The sequence below is a fragment of the Elephas maximus genome, chromosome 2 (assembly GCF_024166365.1).
Source record: "Elephas maximus indicus isolate mEleMax1 chromosome 2, mEleMax1 primary haplotype, whole genome shotgun sequence".
Taxonomy (NCBI): domain Eukaryota; kingdom Metazoa; phylum Chordata; class Mammalia; order Proboscidea; family Elephantidae; genus Elephas; species Elephas maximus.
In genome coordinates, this window is record NC_064820.1 from 161418461 (window position 1) to 161435337 (window position 16877).

The window sequence follows — 16877 nt, forward strand, 5'->3', positions numbered from 1 at the left end:
TGAAACAAGAAAGGGGGAAACATTGCATACAATAAAATGGGACCATCATTAAAGAGGAGTGAAGGGAAGTCCCAGCATGATGGAGAAGGGAGGTCTCAGCATGACAGCTGTGCACCCTACAGGTAAATAGTCCAGACTCAGGTAGGTCAGAAGGCTCTGGGAGAAACATGTTCAGGGAGATGGCAATGTGACTGATGCAGCTGAATATGTTGAAGGGGAATTAAGAACTAGAGAAAAGTTAGGAATTGAATTAAGGGGGAAAAAAAAAAGTATAGAAAAGTAAGCACATGTGTAAACAAGACAATTATTAACTCCAGGGAAAACAAAATTGTACAAGAATGACAAAGTAATTATAGTTTACTATGTGACTCAGGTGTGCATAGCATTTACATACTTATATGGAAATACGGAATACTGATGTAGTAGGAATAAAGATACCAGATATGACTATATTAGAAAGATAGGGGCATGGTGGGGTAAGGCCAAAGAGCAGGGAAATGAACTAAATTCTCATCTGCATCTTGGAAATGTAATAGCTAATGCCTAAAACCGAAAGAAAAAGCAATAAAACTGTCCTAATTTAGAGAGATGGTGGAAACTACCAGATTTATTAGCTAAAAGAAGTAAAAAAAAATGACTGCTTCATCTTTGGGAGAGATTGGAGGGTGAGGCAATTGGATCATTGTTTTATCTTTTTTTTTTAAACAAACACTTCAGAATTGGTTCTTTAAACTATATGTCTTTGATAAAAAATTTTTATATCAGACTGAAAAATAGTTCAAGGTATTAATTGTGGTTATCTTTACATGGTATGGCTTTTCTGTTTTTCTCTATTTTTAATGTTGCAAGCGTATTAGTTGTATATAAAAAATAAACTGCATTGTAAGAGAGAAATTGAAGATCAGGAAGGTCAATTTCCTGATTTTATATAACTTGTAAGCAGTAGAGCTGGAATTTCAGCCAACTCTCTTGGACCTGGATCATTTTTAACTTTCATTGCAGCATTCCATCTTTTTTAAAAAAACCAGAAGTAAAAATGTCATGCCACAACATTCTCTCCTATCTCTGTTGGTCCATGGTGCCTCTTTCCTACACCATATAATCTAATTCTTGATTGCTTTTGTTTGCCTATTTAACTATTTATTTATACTCATCTAATTTCAGAAAGGTGAAAGACTGGATTCCAAAGGTACATAAACCAAGAAACCAAAAACAGTTGCCACTGAGTCTGTTCTGCTCATGGTGACCCCATGTGCGCAGAGTAGAACTGCTCCACAGGGTTTTCATGCCTGTGGCTTTTGGAAGCATATTGCCAGGCCTCTTTCGAGGTGCTTTTAGGTAGTTATAAACCACCACGTTTCAGTTAGTAGTCAAGTGCTCAACCACTTGAGTCACCCAGGAACTGCTCCAAAGGTACATACACTGTAGCAAAATCAAATGAGAATGAGGCAAGGAGAGTTTGCTTATCCAGCTTTGGTCTTCCTGGAATACCCAATGAGTCTCACTGAGTCTTCCTGCTCTTCTTGGGAGTACAAGTTTCCTTAGGATGTGACTGAATCTCAAGCTCTTTTTGCTTTTCTATCAGGGCCTAGCAGAATCCTGAACACAGAGATGCTTCATGGTTGTTAATTTGACTTGCTGCCAAAGCCTTGGCTTCTATAGAAGTGATTTCACCTTCTTTCCTCTCTTGCTTTGAGTGTCTTAAAAGGGTGTAAGTGAGCCTTTTTTTGTAACTGTCTCCATTTGGGAATGCATCATGACACAGACCAAACATTCATCTAATTGTCATGGAAAACTGTAAAATCTACCATATCTGTATTTTTAACCAATGCTTAAGTTTTTCTGTCCTTTTTCTCCCTTTCTTGGCAAACCATGCAATGTCCACTTTTTGAAAATGGGCAAAATCACTGTCAGGACTTACAAGGGGGGCCAATTCTATCCTCATTCTAACTATATGAATGGCGGAATGGTAACTTAATGTTGGTGCCTTTTCTGTTGCCATAGTGAGGTACATTCACTTCTATCCAAAGGTCATGCAGCTCCAACAAAGCAAATACCTTCTGACTCTTACTGCCAATTATCTGTTCGTTGCTGTGGGGTTTTCGTCCCTGTCCTCACTTAAAAGGGTTGGTGCTTGTGAAGGTGATGGGGCAGAAGATGGCAGCTCTTGGCATTGCTGAGCTCAAAGAATAAGAAAGTCAATCCGTGAGATTTTTAAGACAAAAAACAAATGTCTGAGGAGACATTTGAAACTGTTGTATTAGCACAACATTCAAACAGAGACTTTGTTTACTGCCTGTCTCATTAAGGAGACTTTTGATAATAGAGTGTTGCTAAGACATTTCTTAGAAGGTACATATTGCAAGTGAAGCTCTATGAAATCAGCATAAAGGCAGATACCTTTAAGTATTTCCTCCGCAAAGCAATCCATATGCTGTGGAATTTTGGTGATGGTACTTCCTACTCTTCTTCCATTTAACAAGTGTTTAGTATATCTAAAGGTTATATTCTAGAAAAGGCTTGTAAAAACTAAAGCAGTAGGAGCAACAACAGAAATGTGTCAAAAGCTATTGATCTAAAACATAAATATAAATGGTTTTAACAATCTTAGAGAAAAGCCTTTCGAAGACCAGACATAAGCCAAAAGGATAAAAATAAGATTGATACATTTGACTATATAAAATTAGAAACTTCTGCATTATTAAAAATGCCTTAAAGTCAAAAGCCAAATGGACAGCCTAGAAAAATATTTGAGACATGTTCAAGCCAAACCGAACCCGTTGCCATCAAGTTGATTCCAATTCGTAACGACCCTATTGGACAGAGCAGAACTGCCTCATAGGGTATCCAAGGAGCAGCTGGTGGATTCAAACTGCCGACCTTTTTGTTAGCGTCATTCCCTTAATCACTGTACCACCAGGGCTCCAAGACATATTCAAGAGAGGTTAATTTACTCAACATATTAAGTGTACTTGCAAATCAAAAAGACTCATTAAAAATATCAAAAGACATGAATATGCAGTTTACTCAAAAAAGACATGCAGTTTCACTCAGAATTAGGGAAACGTAAAGTAAACCATTAATGTATTATTTTTTCCCTTATCAGATCAAGGATGGTCGATGTCATAGTGTTGGCAAGGAGGCAGACAAAAAGTCATTCTCACACATTGTTGGCATGAAGGAAATTTGGTGTGTTGTCTTTGGAGGGCTATTTGGCAATATCTACTAAATTAGAAAATCCACACACTCTTTGACACAGCAGTTCCGTTTCTATAAATTAGGTTACAAACATGTGCATGCACACAAGCTGATCATGAACGTTCATGGTAGTATTGTTGGTAAAAGCAGATAAGCAATTTTTGAAAATCTATCAACAGGTTACATATTTTATATGGTACATTCACACAATGAAATAAAAAGGAGTTATTTATTTATTTATTTATTTTGAAAGAATTGGATCTATATGTGATGATTGGAGGTTCAAGTCTACCCAGAGACAGGCTTGGCAACCTGCTTCTCAAAAATCAGTCACTGAAATATCGAAAACTCTACGGAGTGCTCGCTTTGGCTGCACATACACTAAAATTGGAACGATACAGGGAATTATTAGCATGGCTGCTATGCAAGGATGGCATGCAAATTCGTGAAGCATTCCATATTAAAAAAAAACCCTATGGAGCATAGATCTACCCTGACATACATGGGATCACTATGAGTCGGAATCGACTTGATGGCAACTGTTTTTTTTTTTTTTTCCTATGTGATGATATGACTGGATAGAGATAATTTTATAGAAAGGGGTCAACAACCTACGTTCCTATAAGGAGGACAATTGTATGTTCCCATTGCTGTTAAAAAGTAATACATATGTACAGAAAACTCTTACAGGATACACAAGGAGTTAACTGTGGTTGCCATCTTAGGAGTGGAACTGAAGATGTGAGACAGAAAGACAATTTTCACTGAATAATGTTTGTACCTTTTATTATTTGTAACTATTTGTTTCATATTTTAAATGGGGGGGGGGAGTTTGGCCTTCCCTATCCCGTAGTCCTTATTCACTGAATTGACTTTTATTATAGCAGTTCACATGTGAATCAAGTATAATTAGCTCCATTTCACAGATGGGAGCTTTGTGATTTGGAAATATTTAATAACTTGCCTAAGGTGACGCAGCTGGTGTTTTTGATTCCATAATCATTAGAAAGATTTGTATAAACAAGATGTACAGTTCTCAAAAGAAAGATTCACATATATTCATGGTCCTAAGGTTAGAATCTTCCCCCCCCGAGGAAAAATGAAATATTTTCCAAATATGTGTATCCCCAAGAATTGGAAAAAAAAAATCTGAATTTTCTGTTTTACCTCTTAGAATGCCTTTCTCTGAAATTCCAAGCATCAGCGTGTTAGACTCAACTCTTAAAAGGGTTTTCCCTTATCCTTCCATCAACACTGTTTGTTGTTCCAAATGCTGAGAGAGAGAGATGGTAAGAGAAATAAAACAAAGGAAGTAAAAAGCATCAACACTAGATTCCAAAATCAGCTTATGTATGTTCAGGGGAAGACTTGACTTGTGTCATTCTAAAAGGAAGGGCAAAGAAACCCCATCTCATGTCCCCTGATTTTACCTCTGGGATGGGTAGATATGCAGTAAGAACAATATTAAGACAACTATAAAAATAATGGTTAAGGGCCTGAGTCCAGAATCAAAAAGGTACATCTTGAATATAATGGATGTAACCAAGTAGGTTCAGTTGGGTTGATTCTTTCCACTTCCTCACTCAGGGTCAGGTCTGTCAGGCTATCAAAGCGGTCAACCCATTGTTCTCTCAGTTCTTTTCTCCATTTTCTCTAGTAAGTATGAACATGCCAATGAGCCAAGTGTGAGTCTAGTGTTTTTGCTTAATTTTCATACAATAGCCCCTAAATGCAATTCATCTGCCTCCATGTATGCTCCTGCAAGGAAGACAAAACTGTGCTGGACTTTTTGAGAGGCTCTCTTTGTGTTCAAAGTGGTATCCTCCTAGGGGGATTTTCAAGTGTCGTTTCGCCTAACAAGGTTTTGCATTACTTTTTGTCTTTAACATCTAACAACATGAGTTGCAATATTATTTATGACCATGGAAAATTAGTTTCTCTGAGACTCAATACCCTTATTTTTATACTCCACAAGGTTGTTTGAGGGTAAAACGAGACAAAAACTAAATGTGTATTGACAAATAGATTCCCATGGCTGTTGAATCTGTATCTAGTTGATTTGTGGGAGAATGTGTACTCACCCAAAAGAAAACTCAAAAATAAGTCCTTTTAAGAGAATTAATTTTTAAAAATCTCCCCGGTGATGTCATTATTTCCATACCCATTCATCTTTGTCTATTGACCTGATACATCTTCGGGAAACCCTAAAAGCACTGAGCTGACCTGATGATTGCTAAAATGGGATGAAAAGACCTGTGTGAAAACAAGACTCTGAGGCATACAGGAAGACTCTTTTGCCTGTTTGTTTTCCACAGGCCACACACCCTGGTCTAGCCCTGTATGTCTAAGTGAGAACCCAGCTCTGTCCTCTGCTTTTACTCACCCCCTATCTTCCAGCCCCTAGAAAGACCCAGGGGCTATCAGTGTCTCCATAAGGCCTTTATGTCTTCTTGGCACCAGAGCTTATTAATGAACTAGAAGGAAATCTTTGGAACGTTATACAAGAAGTAAACACAACAAATGATATCTTTGCTTTAGAGATTAGTGAAGGCACTGCAAGAATACCACACCATAAACTATGCAAACTCAAACGTGTAGAAATGACTCTGATGGCTGCTGTTTACTACAATGTTGCCTGATGATATCCATGTGCTAGGATAACAGCTTAAAGTGGTATTTGTTGGGAGCTACGGATTATGATCCACCACCTTGTCAGTTTGTCCTAATATGGTAGCTTGCATGTTGCTATGATGCTGGAAGCTATACCACTGGTATTTCAAATATGAGTAGGGTCATCCATGGTGGATGTGTTTCAGTGGAGCTTCCAGACTAAGAAGAAAGGTCTGGTGGGCTGGTTCATAAAATTAACCAATGAAAACCCTATGGATCACAACAGAATATTATCTAATATAGTGGTGGAAGATGAGACTCAAAAGTTGGAAGATAATCAAAATAAACAGTGGCCCAAACAATGGGCTTAAGCATACCAACAATTGTGAAGATGGTACAAGATCAGGCAACGTTTCATTCTGTTGTACCTGGGGTTGCAATGAGTTGGAGCCAATTCGATAGTTAACTAACAACAACAAATGAATTATGATATTGCCTAGGAAGTAGTAGTAAAAGCAGAAGTAGTAGTAAAAGTAGTAGTTCCAGGCAGGATTCTAAGAACTTTGCTTAACTTGTTTCATCTTCCTATCAGCCCTATGAGGTGTGTGCTATTTTTATGTCCATTTTATAGATGAAGAAACAGAGGTATAAAAGTAGATTGCCAAGATTACACAACTATTAATTGTTGGAGCCAAGATTTGAACCCAGGTGGTCTGGCTCTAGAGACTGCTCTTAATCTCAGGGGTTGGCAAACTTTTCTGTAAAGGGCCACATAGTGAATATCGTAGGTTTGCAGGCCTTTTGTCACATATTCTTCATTTTTTGACACCCTTTAAAGTGTTTTAAAAAAATTCTTTGCTCTTGGGCTGGACAGAGACAGACCACAGGCTCATTTTGGCTTGTGGGCCATAATATGCCAACTAACACTGTGTATGCTGATCAAAGGGTTAAGTAAAATGTGGTATATATTTCCACACTCTAAGGAAAATTCTATATACCTGTAATATAATAGCATTGCTATTAACAAAATAATCTGAAATTCTTATTTCACGTCTCCCTCATTTTATCTGAATTTAAGAAGTTTGGTTGCATTTTAAAATCAGCCTTCCTGCTAGCTAGGGTTATTATTGTGGGACTTCAAGAATTTTAAGGATTGCATAAGAGCTCTTCTTCCAGTCATTTTTAATTTGTTGTTAAAATTAAACAATTCCCCAGAAGCCTGGACAATACTCCAAGACCTCTGGATGTCTTATTAAATATACCCCCCCAAACCAATTTCATTAATCCTTCAGAAATGCCCTTCTTGTTTCCCCAATAACCTTGCTCACATTGAAGTAACAGATGGTAGATGTTTAAACTAATAGTTTCTTTTTTCCAAGACCTGTATCTCTAGGATTTTGTGTATTTCATGTGACTTGTTCATCTGCACTACTGTATAACTTTCAAAAAACCAACTATACTTATTATAAAGAAAATGTGCTACATCCTACTTTGATGAGTAGCGTCTCGGGTCTTAATAGTTTGTGAGCATCCATCTAAGATACTCCACTTGTCTGGAGCAAGGGAGAATGAAGAAAACAAAAGACTCAAGGAAAAGATTAGTCCAAAGGACTAATGGACCAGAAGTACCCACAGCTTCCACCAGACTAAGTCCAGCACAACTAGATAGTACCTGGCTACCACCACTGAATGCTCTCTGACAGGAATCACAATGAGGGTCCCTGACAGAGATGCAGAAAAACGTTGAAAATTCTAACTCACAAAAAAGACCAGACTTGCTGGTCTGTAGAGACTGGATAAACTCCAAGAGTATGGCCCTCAGATAACCTTTTAACTCAGTACCGAAGTCACTCCTGAGATTCTCCCTTCAGCCAAAGATTAGGCAGGAGCATAAAACAAAATGAGACTAAATGGTCACACCAGCCCAGGACAAGAAGGCAGGAGAGGACAGGAAAGTTGGTAACAGGGAATCCAAGGTCAGGAAGGGGAGAGTGTTGACATGTCATGGGGTTGGCAACCAATGTCATGAAACGGTATAAAATATGTATTGTTTAATGAAAAATTTGCTCTGTAAACGATCTAAAGTACAATAAAAGATAAAAAGAAAAAAAAAAACTACCATATGACCCAGCAATTCCATTCCTAGGCATATACACAAAAGACTTGAAAGCAGAGACTCAAAGACTTGCACACCAGTGTTCACTGCAGCGCTATTGACAACCTAAATGCCTGTCAACAGATGACTGGATAAACAAAATGTGGTACCTACATGCAATGGAATATTATTTAGCCGATAGAGAGAAATAAAGACTTTATATACGCTACAGTATGGATGGAGCTTGAAGACATTATGGTGAACAAAATAAGCCAGTTACAAAAGGACAAATACTGTACGACCTCACTTATATAAAAAGACAAGAATAGGCAAATGTATACAGATGAAAATGTATAGTGGTTACCAGGGTCAGGAGAAAGGGGGAAAAAGAGGGTTATTGCTTACGGAGCACTGAGTTTCAGTTTATGGTGATAAAAAAATAACGTTGATTAAGGGTAGGTTTGCACAGCTGATTAATGTAATTGCTACCAATAAGCTGTACACCTGTAAAGAGTTGAATTAGTAAAAATTGTGTGATATAACAAGAAAAAAAAAGAGAATAGCTGCTGAGGCTGCTTATGCACAACCAAACACCTCATGGCATTTGGGTCATTGGTTTGGAGGTTTGGGGTCATGATTTCATGGGACATCCTAGTTAATTGGCCTAATAATGTGTTTAGTGCTTCTATTCTACCTCCTAGTTTGTTGCATAGTACCTGAGGTCTCAATAGCTTGCAAGCTGCTATCCAAGGTACAATTGGACTCTATCGACCTGGAGCAACAGAGGAAGGATAGAGTCAGGAATAGGAGGAGGAAATGGAATGTGTGACTAATTGCCTCCATGAACAACTTGCCTTTCTGACATGAGACCAGAACTGGATGGTACCTGGCTATCATTACTAAAAGTTTTGATCAAAGATGCTATAAAAGTATCCTTATGAAGAAGGGAAAAAATGCAGAACTAAATTTCAAATTCTCATAGAATATAAATTTTCTAGATCCATGGAAGCTGGATGAACCCCTGAATCCTTTGCCCTGAGATCATCTTTAAACCTTTAAAAATACACCTGAAGTTTTTTTAAAACCCAAACAATAGTTTATCTTAACTAATAAAGAATGTCTGCCTTGAACGTCATGCTTTTTTAAGAACTATCTATAGGGGATCAAATTGACAACAGCAACTAGAAAGATTATGTAGGATCCTTAGAGGGCAGTGAGTTAATGTGAATGGGAGAGGAACAACTCAGAAAAGGAGGGTGAGAACAGTTATACAACTCAAAGAATGTAATCAATGTCACTGAATTGTGTGTGTAGAAACTGTTGAATTGGTTTATGTTTTGATGTGTTTGTATGCTTAAGATGCCTGGAGCTGGCTATAGCAAAAAAAGGGCACACTCAAGGAGTAAGGGAAGATGTCAGTGGGTCAATGTGCAATTCAGTGGGCAAGGACTTCAGCCCATACTAGAGGGAACTTCATCAGAGACACAGCATATTGCTGTGGAACTGACCACGTATAGATGAACTAGTGTTAGTTTAATTTGCTAACAGAGTTCATCAGGGTCAGAGGACACTGGAGACCAGTGGTCCTCAAACTGTACAGTGCATTAGAATCACCTGGAGCAGTTGTTAAAACACAGATTGCTGGGCCCAGCAATTTATTTTTGCTGTTGTTGAGAATATACACAGCAGAGCATTCAACAATTGTAGGAAAGGCCTCTAGCTCACTGTAGCTAGTCCTGGTAAACTGAGGTCGTGCTTAGTAACATCATCTAGTAACACCATCAATCAGGGCAGAGGCAGGAACTGTGAGGTACAGTCAGTGTGTTACCAGTCCTCCCACCCCTCCCCTCCTTTTTTGCCTTTTATGTTCCTCCAGTGCAAGTGCTGTGCCTGTTGGTTTGAATCTAGCAGTTAGAGTAGTGCAGTGTTGTTTCAGTTAAGTCACTCAGATGTTAGCTGAAAGGTTAGTGATTTGAGTACACCTCAGGCACCTTGCAAGAAAGGCCTGCTGATCTACTTCCGAAAAACCAGTCATTAAAACCCCTATTAAGCACAGTTCTACTCTAACACACATGGGATCATCATGAGTCAGAACTGACTGGACAGCAACTATTTAGTGTTTGTTCACCTTGGCCCTGGAAAGCAAGCCAGCTAAAGAATTTGAGGACAGAGTATGCCCGGAAGGAATGAAGAAGCAGATACAGTCGTCCTCTGGTGTCTGAGGGGGATTGGTTCCGGGACCCTGCACATACCAAAATATGAGGAAGTACAAATTCCTTATATAAAATGGCACAGTATTTACACATAACCTATGTACATCCTCATGTATACTTTAAATCATCTCGATTAGTACTCAATACAATATACATGCTATGTAAACAGTTATTTAAAAAAAAAAAAAAGCTAAACCCGCTGTCATCAAGTAGATTCTGACTCGTGGCAACCCTATAGGACAGAGTAGAACTGTCCCATAGGGTTTCCAAGGAGCAGCTGGTAGAATTGAACTGCCACCATTTTGGTTAGCAGCCAAGCCTTTAATCACTGCGCCACCAGGGCTCCAATTGTTTAGGGAATAATAACAAGATTTAAGGTTGAACAATGCTCAAACAACAAGCACTGGAAAGACTAAGGATCTGTGGAATGATGGTAATTGTGAGTGCAGCCAGCAGCTGCTCAGCCAGTTTCAAGCAAAACCTGTTCCTCCTGTCCATTATCATCGAGACCTTGAGTGATAGACAGCACTGCCTGTGGCTCAATCAGCAGCTGCTCAGCCATTATCAAAGGAATCCTGCCCTTACCTGTCCATTGTCCTCAAAGACCCTGAGCACTTTGTGTGGCTCAGTTCCTGCCTTAAACCTGTCAAGCCCAGTTTACTAGCCTCAAAAGTGTCCCAAAGTAACCTGAGCCTCATTAAGACCTAATTGAATATTAAGATCTCCGCCCAGGGTGGGACTTTTCTGCTGTCTTCTATACATGCTAAGAGGAACCCATTGCCATCAAGTCGATTCCGACATACTAAGAGGAAAAAATGCAATTTGTCTTACTGCGCCTGTGTGCCATAATAACCTATGTAGTCCATGATGCTTGTATGTACTTCCTGGTGAAGGACAGTATGAAGACTCTGCCTCCCTTTGCTGGGAGAGCTTGATTTGAGGTATACGCCCTTGCTCCTTTCCTGCATGCTTGCAATAAACGCTCTTCCTCTCTCCTCAAGAAAAAAAAAAAACAACAACAACTGTACAAACATCAAATGGAAGGAGAAACTGAATGAAAACAGTGAACAAGGAGATTTACAGATTGTAGACACCCTGTTAGCCAGCCCAGCAGTGTGGCTATCTTGAGACAAAGTGAGCAGCATTCCTGGGTGAGGAGCACAGGAACACAAATTCATGGAATTTCCAATAGGAGACAAAGATACTGTGTAGACCAACCCAGAGCGAAGCAAGGTGAGCAGAACATGCACCAGATCTAAGCAGAAAAAATGCAAGAAGATGGGCGAGGGATCCAAGTGACCACAGAGCAGGAAGGGAGCTGGAAAAAAAGGGCCAGAATTACTCACCAGCAGCAGTCCCTGGACATTGAGACAGGCAGTGACAGTGGAGGGGAAGATCCATGGAATGGCGGCTGGAGATCCCCCCCGACTAGACTCCAGGCAGCACCAACCCCTTCACACTTAGTCAGGGCCAGGTCCTCATCATTGACTGCACTCTGCGGAGAATGCCCTCATGCCCACACTGGTGACCAGAGGAGCACACTCCCTCATTTCCTGCCCCTGCTCTCTCAGTGACCTGCAGTGTGCCACCCTCACTCTGCCCATCCAGCTGCCAGTGGCACAAGGCCCCCCCCCGCCCCATCCATGACTGGCAACATGCACTTGCCCCACGCGGTGAGTGGTGGCACCCTCCCTTTGCCACCACCTCTGCCTTGTGACCTGTAGCTCACATTCCCACATCACTGAACTGGCAACTGATGGTGCATTCCCGCCCTACCTGCCCTCCCCCACCTCCCCCAGTGATTGGAGGTGTGCACTCCTGTGCCACCAGGCTGGTGACAGGGAGCATGCACCCTCACTGCCCCCCCCCCACTACCCCTACTCGCCTAGTGACCCACAGTATGCACTCCCATGCTGCCAAACTGGTGACTTGTGGTGTGTGCCTGCCCTCCCCCCACCTGGCAACTGGCAGTGTGAGCCCCCTTGCTGCCCACCCAGGGATCAGTGACTCACGCATCCCCCCTTTCACCACTTGGCAACCGGCAGTGCATACCCACAGCATCCATAACCTAGCGACTGGGTTATACCCTCACTTGGTGACCGGCTGAACAGGCATATCACCTCATCAGCAACACCCCTCACAGCCTAACAGGTGCCATCTGCACCTCTGCCAAATGACAACCAGGAGATCCTAGTGCCGTCATGCAACATCTGCCTGGCTACAATGGCACATATTCCACAGCCAGACAGTTTGAGCAGACTGAGTACACATGCACTGAAACCCCTTGATTCCACCCCCACCCCCACCTACTGAGATGCCAATTCATGCATTCGGAGGGCCTATTCATTCCATTTGGGTAGCACTCCTTCACAGCAGCTACACAGACATCCTGCCCTGAACTCCAGAGGTCACACTAACTGTTAGCACCAATGCAGAAGAACCTCATCATCCCACAAGGGCTGTGGAGGGATCCTAACCACACAACATTTGTCACCCAATTATCAGGGAAAAAAACCTGCTCTCCCACCTCCACTCAATCCCGTAACGGAAGACATGTAAGCCTAACCACAGAGGACTCACAAGCAAGTGTGACCAACCATATCCATTAGTGAGAGAAAATCACACCCAGTCAACAGACACCAAAGTCACACAGATAAAAATAATACAAAGGAAGATAGACGTTCTAAAAGAAAGAAAAAACAAAGCTGTTGATATGTCAAAACAAAACAAAAAACTTAGGACCAAACCATCAAAGAGATATATAAATAAACACCTTAATGCCTCAGACAACAGGCAATTAACAAATCAGATGAAGAAACAGGATAAGATGGCTCAAACAAGTGAGTGAAATAAAGGGACAGAAAACCTTCCTGAGGAATAAGAGGTAATAGAACTTATCTGATAAGGAATTCAAAAGACTTAATGTTTAGGCTCCTGAAAGAGATCAAAGAAAACGTAGGAAAAAATCCTAGAAGAATTCAGGGAAACTGTACAAGAACAAGATAACAAACTAGATAGACAGTTCGAAACCATATAAAACAACAATCAGAAATCCAGAAAATTAACAATAAAATATCAAGAATGGCTAACTCAATGGAAAGACACAGAAGTAGAATTGAATGGAAGAAAAAAAATCAGCAAAATAGAGGACAAATCCATTGATACTATTTTGTTTGAGGAACAATCAGAAAAAAGAAAGAGTAAAAAAGAAGAAAGCCTAAGAGTTTATGGGACACAATCAAGAGGAATAATTTACACATGATAGAAATTCCAGACGAGGAGAAAAAGTACGGAGAGAATTTTTGAAGATATACTGGCAGAAAACTTCCATAATATCATGAAAGATGAGAAGGTTTCCATTCAAGAAATTCAATGAACTCTATACAGGATAAAAAAATAGAGCCCCCCAAAAATTCACCAAGATGTATCATAATCAAACTTTTCAAAATGAAAGACAAATTAAAAATCCCAAGAGCAGCTCAGGAAAAATGAAATATCACAAAGGGGCACCAATAAGATTAAGCACTGATTTCTCATCAGAAGCCATGCTGGCAAGAAGACAATTGGAATTACATATATAAAATCCAGAAAGAATTGCCAGTCAAGAATCATATCCAGCAGAATTCTTCCAAAAATGATGGTAAAACTAGGACAGTCCCAGACAAGTAGAAACTAAGCGAATTTGTAAAAACCAGACCAACCTTACAAGAAATTTAAAGGGAGTCCTTCAGACAGAGAACCAACAACATCAGACAACAACCTGAGATAAAGACACATGAGAGCATCATCCATATACCAACCGAGACAAATACTTCACAAAAGTAAAATAAAGCTGCAAAACTAATTAACAGGGAACCAGAAATGTTAAGCAGTAAATGACAACTTCTAAACGAAAAGGGAGAATAAACGGTATAGTTACAAAACTTCCGTACAGAGAGGAAGTCAAGGCGATATCAAGATATATCGTTTTCAAATTTAGAATGATAAAGGTAAATTTCAGAGTAGCTACAAAGAAAAATAATAAACATACTCATCAAAACAAAGAAAATAAGACTTACTAAACGCAAAAACAAAAAAAGGATAGGTAAAGAAAATCCACATGTGAAAAGAACTCATTCCAGAAATTAAGTGAGACAAAGAAACTGTTAACACTGCACACACAAAAAAAGCATAACAAAATGGCAGCGATGAATTCATACCTATCGATAACCGCAGTAAATGTAAACGGAATAAAAAGCATAACAAAATGGCAGCGATGAATTCATACCTATCGATAATCGCAGTAAATGTAAACGGAATAAAAAGCATAACAAAATGGCAGCGATGAATTCATACCTATCGATAACCGCAGTAAGTGTAAACGGAATAAAAAGCATAACAAAATGGCAGCGATGAATTCATACCTATCGATAACCGCAGTAAGTGTAAACGGAATAAAAAGCATAACAAAATGGCAGCGATGAATTCATACCTATCGATAACCGCAGTAAGTGTAAACGGAATAAAAAGCATAACAAAATGGCAGCAATGAATTCATACCTATCGATAATCGCAGTAAATGTAAACGGAATAAAAAGCATAACAAAATGGCAGCGATGAATTCATACCTATCGATAATCGCAGTAAGTGTAAACGGAATAAAAAGCATAACAAAATGGCAGCGATGAATTCATACCTATCGATAACCGCAGTAAGTGTAAACGGAATAAAAAGCATAACAAAATGGCAGCGATGAATTCATACCTATCGATAACCGCAGTAAGTGTAAACGGAATAAAAAGCATAACAAAATGGCAGCGATGAATTCATACCTATCGATAACCGCAGTAAGTGTAAACGGAATAAAGAGACAGAATGTGTAAAAAAAAAAGACCCATAATGTGTTACTTACAAGAGACACATCTAAGGCATAAAGACATAAATAGGTTAAAAATCAAAGGATGGAAAAGAAATAATGATGTAAACAGTATCCAAAGGATAGCAGGAGTGGCAGTAATAACCTAATAAAATCAACTTCAAGGCAGAATCCATTGTAAAAGACAAAGAAGGGCATTATATAATGATTAAAGGGTCAATTCACCAAGAAGACATAATAATAAATATATATGCACCCAGTGACAGAGCTCCAAAATTCATAAAACAAACGTTAAGAAGAGAAATAGACAGTTCTACAAATAATAGTAGAAGACTCTCACACCACTTTCGATGATGAACAGAACTACAAAGAAACTGAAGATACAGAAGATCTAAATAACACAATCAACAAACTCAACCTCACAGACGTGCATGGAACGCACCACCCAACAGCAGCATAGTACACATTCTTCTCCAATGCACATGGATCATTCTCCAGAATAGGGCATATTTTAGGCTACAAAACGAAGCCTCAATAAATTCAAAAACATTAACGATGCAAAGCATCTTCTCTGACCATAACACTGTAAAACTGTAAAACTAGAAATCAGTAACACAAAAAAACAGTTAAAAAATTAATTAAGTGGAAACTAATACCTTGCTTTAAAACTATTGAGTAACAGAAGAAATTAGAAAATTATTAGAATCAAATGATGAAAACACAGCAAACCAAAATCTTTGGGACACAGCAAAATTAGTACTTAGAGAAAAATTCATAGCAATAAATGCACACATCCAAAAAAAGGAAGGGTTCAAAACTGATAACCTGAAAACTTGAATAGAAAAGGGACAGCAAAAGAAGTCCACAGGCACCAGAAGGAAGTAACGAAGATCAGAGCAGAAATTAAACAGAAAACAATAGAAAAAAATCAAGGAGACTAGAAGTTGGTTCTTTGAGAGGATCAACAAAATTGACAAACGACTGGCCAAAGTGACAAGGGAAAATGAAAAGATGCAAATAACCAAAATAAGAAATTAAATGGATGACATTACAACAGAACCAACTGAGACAAAGAGGATAATAACAGAATATTATGAAAAATTGCACTCTAACAGATTAGAACACCTAGAAGAAATTCACAGATTTCTAGAAACACACTACCTACCTAAATTAACACAAATAAGAGGTGGAAAAGTCTGAGTAGACACATAACAGAAGAAGAAATTGAAGATGTCATTAAAAAAAAAAAAAAAACTCCCAACGAAGAAAGCCTCAGCCCAGATGGCTTCACTGGGGAATTCCACCAAACATTCAGTGAAGAGTTGACACCAATTCTACTCAAACTATTCCAGAACATGGAAAAGAAAGGAATATTCCTTGATTCATTCAATGAAGCCATCATGACCCTGATACCAAAGCCAGGAAAAGACACTACAAAAAAAGAAAATTACAGACTTAGATCCTTCATGAAAATAGACGCAAAAGTTCTCAACAGCATTCTAGCCAACAGAATTAAACAGCATATCAAAAAAATAATACATCATGATCAAATGGTATTCATACCAGGGATACAAGGATGACTTACCATTAGAAAACCAATCAGTGTAATTCACCACATAAATAAAACAAAGGAAAAGAATCAAATGATCATCTCAATCACTGCAGAAGAGGCATTTGATAAAGTCCAACACCTTTTCCTGATTAAAAACTCTCAGCAAAATAGGAATAGAAGGAAAATTCCTTGGCATAATTAAGTGCATATATGGAAAACCAACAGCCAACATTATTCTCAACACAGAAAGATTGAGAGTATTCCCTTGAAAATGGGAATGAGACAAGGATGCCTTTATCACCCCTCTTATTCAATATTGTACTGGAAACCCTAGCTAGAGCAATAAGGCAAGAA

The 16877-nt window shown here is 39.1% G+C and overlaps 1 protein-coding gene and 1 non-coding gene across 2 annotated transcripts in view; both read left to right on the forward strand.

Annotated features, from left to right (window-relative positions):
- The window catches only part of STK32A (serine/threonine kinase 32A), a 154710-nt gene that overhangs the window by 21924 nt on the left and 115909 nt on the right, over positions 1-16877 (forward strand). The window lies entirely within an intron of this gene.
- Positions 3556-3663, forward strand: LOC126070732 (U6 spliceosomal RNA). Its single transcript, XR_007516259.1, has one exon. It is a non-coding gene; the product is annotated as a U6 spliceosomal RNA (small nuclear RNA).